We start from the raw sequence: 4324 nt of genomic DNA on the forward strand, positions 1-4324 counted from the left end.
AACGTTTGCCAAGCTCGAACGAAAAGCATTCCCCATCTCGAGTGATTTATGTCGGCAATGAAAATTTAATTCAGCATCGATTCGTGACCACACACGCTCGAAGCTGAATGTGTCTGTGGGGACGGGGAGGAGGGGGGTGGCCATGTGAGCGCTCAACAAAACGCGAAACTTAGCTGATATTACCTTTAATAATTAATCGGGGGACAGACGCAAAGTTACTGTGGTTCCTGTTCACCGCTAAAACTGCTCAACCTACCCGTATTAACGTGTTCATTCTACCTTTCTGTATCCTCCCCTCCCTCACACACGAATATGATAAACTGAAGTACATTTTTTTTAATTGACAGCCGTTCACACTGAAAGACCTTTTCAAGCCTGGAATCCACAGCCAAAGATTAGCTCTAAAGAAAAGAAGTAAGGAAAAAGGAATGTTCCAGAAGCAGAACGTCCTCTCTCTCTCTCTCTCTCTCTCTCTCTCTCTCTCTCTCTCTCTCTCTCTCTCTCTCTCTCTCTCTCTCTCTCTCTCTCTCTCTCTCTCTCTCTCTCAACGCTCTGGGTTTAATTCCAAGAGCGAAAACGTCAGTGCAAGTAAAACGTTTGTCTTATGAATGCGCTCCCTTGTGAACGAACGTATTCTTTGTTGTTCATTGTTCGTTTTGAGATTGCTGTCCTAAAGCTATCAGGCGGATCAATTTCTCTAACAATGGACAATGAGAACAGTGATATAACTATAGAGTACATTTTATTGTATATGCACATATCTTTTCGATTAATAGCATGGATACGCCGAATAATGATATAGCTATAAATACCAAAGTATAAATAATTCAACGAAATAAAGTAAACTATATTCCAATGTAAAGATTTTGCAGAAATGCCGTACAAACCGGAATATTGTGAAGGGAACAGACCTATAAATGTGTTCATAAATCTCTAGTTGACAACACCGAGCAGTAGCCACACCGAGGGCAAAAAATAATTCGAGATTAGATTAACAAAGTTTCTTCCTACTGATCGCACATTAGGGTATCTAGATATAAGTTACATTAAGGGAGCTTTCCTGAATATGTGATTAAGAGAGTATTAATCTTTTCTGGGTTAAGTCTTGGCGAATTACAAGCACGAAAACCCGACCGTTAGGAAACGTAAGGAACTTGGAAAACCTCTTAATTTGTGGCTTGCCTGGGGATTTCTGTAATACGCTCGATTGCCGCGTGAGTTACGGTAATATTAAGCAAGACAGCTTTGCAATAATTAGATCAGTGATTCAACAGATTTGTCTTTGATTTTATTATAGTGAAGCTGATGACGGCACGCAGGGTGTCGGGTGCGGGGGGAGTGGGAAGGGGCGATGGGGGGGGGGGGTTGGCGTGAGAAGCCCCACACAACGTTAGGCTCTTCGCTGTTGCCACCTTTTCCCGATGTAACTATTTATTAAATTGGTTCGTTCTTTTTCATTACCCAACGTGATTAAATTCACTCGCCTTCTATTCTCTCCTTGTTCTTATCTCGCCGTGTAAGAGCCAACTTTCTCGAACAATTATCATTCGTAGACGGAAAATCTTTAGACCGACTAAAAAGCAAAAAAAAAGTATAGGGTCGACCGACACAAGAGTGCTCCGGACCCAACCGCGGGATCGCCGAGGGTCCCCCAAGGCCCGCCCATTAAATCGCCAATTGGGTGTTATCGGTAAAGAGCGATTGTCGTTCTACTCCTCCCCCCCCCACCCCACCTTCTGTCTTCCCTCACCTCCCCTCCACTCCCCTCCCCCCCTCGGCACAACACGTACCGCCCACTCCTCTCTCTTAATAACTGGCTTTATCGGACGCACCGTTTTAATCCACGCGTTAGCCGATTTATACTTGTAGATCGAAATCTTGTTTGGGGAGCTGATTTGTAATTGCTAAAAAGTGCGTAAGCGGATTGAGAAACTTTGATTTTGAATTGAGTGTGTTTTCTTTATGAGTGATGGAGAAACTTTTGATTTTGGAATGAATGGGTTTTATTCATAATTGATGGAGAAACTTTGATTTTGAATGAATGGCGTTTAAGTATAATCGAGATTGATTAAATGATATTTTTCTCGCTGTAATCACAAACTGACAAATTATACATAATCTGCCAAGTCTTGTTTTGCATCGCTTCCTTGCATTCTGTGTGTAAGCGTTGCGTCCATGATGTTCATTTTAATTCCGACAGCTAATTATATTGCGGGGTTTTCATTTATATTAGACACGAACAGTCTATGCAACGTTTGTATCTCCGTTCCTTCTTCATTTACCATCTGTCTCTCTCTCTCTCTCTCTCTCTCTCTCTCTCTCTCTCTCTCTCTCTCTCTCTCTCTCTCTCTCTCTCTCTCCGCCTTTCCTTTTATCCTAACGTGGCTTTCATGTCATTCATAATCTTCCCTTCTTGCCCGGACACCAGCTTCCTCTCCTCCCATCCTCTTCCCACCCCGGCCACACCCCCCCCTACTTGTCCTTCATTACTCCCCCATTGTCTCCCTCTTCGTCACCCCGCATCCTTCTCGCGGTCGTCTCCCTCCTATCCTCTTTCTCTCCCCTCTTTCCTCCACCCTTCTATGCCGTTTCCCTTTCCTCCCCTCAACCCTCACCCCCCTCTCTTCCTCCCTCCATCCGCCGGCCCTTGAGTCTCTCATTCTCTACTTCTGTTGTTGATAACGTACGTCGTCTTTTTCTCCCTCCTCCATTATATTTGTTCTGAATAATTGTAGCTCCAATGGCCTCGCGCCCTCTAGGTTCCCCATGACCCGAAATGAAGAAAACATTCCGACATTATCATACCCCTTATTAGCATAAACCCTCCCCATGTATGAATACAGTTAACAGGTAACTTCTAAGACGCCCTTCCTGTCGGGGTGCTATCGGTCAGACCTTTGGCCCGGGCTTAGGGTCCCTGCTGAGGACAATTGCTTGGGGGATATAACCGATGACCATTACTGTACACAGCGTAGCACTGTGGAAGTTCAGATCGATGAATAATACAGCCAAACTGTCTGTGTAATGATTGAGGGATACTTTACACTGGAAACCTGATAGAATATTGCGTGTGTGGCCCTAATGCCGGGTGTAGGGGAAGTACCTCTTTTTTTCTCTTTTTTTTTTTCTTTTACGACCGTCTGATTAGTCTGTGTGTGTAAAATCTGGAACCTTAGGAAAAATCCTCGGTAAATTTTTTTGGGGAGCAGGAAGGCTGTCAAAGTGTAGCTGGTGGGATGTACAAATAAACAAATAGTGGGCGTGTGTGTTTGGGAAGGTGCGGCCGATGGGGAGAGGCTGCTGAAGGAGAGGGAGAGGAGAGAGGTCTGTTAAAGGAGGTGTTTGGAAGAAGGCAAGGGCTGCTTAGGGGAATGCGTAAAAGGGAAAGAAAAGAAAGGTCTGATAAATGGAGAATAGAGAATTCCGATGAAGATATGGGTGTTGCGGTAGAGAGAGAGAGAGAGAGGGAGGGGGGGAGACAGAGAAAGAGTCAGAGACAGACGGATAGACAAGCAGACAAATGGACAAAGCCAGAGATAAAGAGGGACGGAAGGAGAGACTGATAGTAACGACACAAAAAATCGAGCAAAAACATAATGTCTTTGAAGAGAATAAGGACGAGGGAAATGAAAGATACGAGATGATCTGAAAGAGAAAGAGAGAGAGAGTGAGTCGTGACCTGGCAGCTTCTTAGATTAAGTAAAGTAAAACAGAAGAAAACCAAGAAATGGAGATCTGACGACAGAGGCAGAAGCAGTCACTGTGAAAGGAGAGCGAGCGGATGCAGTGGTAAGGCTGATGAGCTTTGTTTCATCAGATTAGTGTCTGACGAAGAGTCGTTAATCTCCCCTCTCTCTCTCTCTCTCTCTCTCTCTCTCTCTCTCTCTCTCTCTCTCTCTCTCTCTCTCTCTCTCTCTCTCTCTCTCTCTCTCTCTCTCTCTCTTCTCTCTCTCTCTCTCTCTCTCTCTCTCTCTCTCTCTCTCTCTCTCTCTCTCTCTCTCTCTCTTCCTCCCTCTCTCTCTCCCTTCCTCCCCTCCTCTCCTATTCAATCTGCGGGCTTCCATCTGACTCTCTTTTCTTAACCGTGAATACTCAACCAGCTTCGGGATCTCAGACTATGAAGTTTTCAGGTATTGAATTCCAACAATGTCAATAAACAAGATTCCGTTTCAAATGATACCATCGACATCAGAAAGATATATCAATAAAATGAGTGTATTTTTTCGGGAAGAGAGAGGTTGGAAGAGGAAGGAGTAGGAAGAAGAGATGGAAGAGGAAGAAGACGGGTAGGAGCAAGATAAAGAAGAAGAAGGAGGAGGAGGAG

This window comes from Penaeus monodon, chromosome 9 (assembly GCF_015228065.2).
Source record: "Penaeus monodon isolate SGIC_2016 chromosome 9, NSTDA_Pmon_1, whole genome shotgun sequence".
NCBI classification, from domain to species: Eukaryota; Metazoa; Arthropoda; class Malacostraca; order Decapoda; family Penaeidae; genus Penaeus; species Penaeus monodon.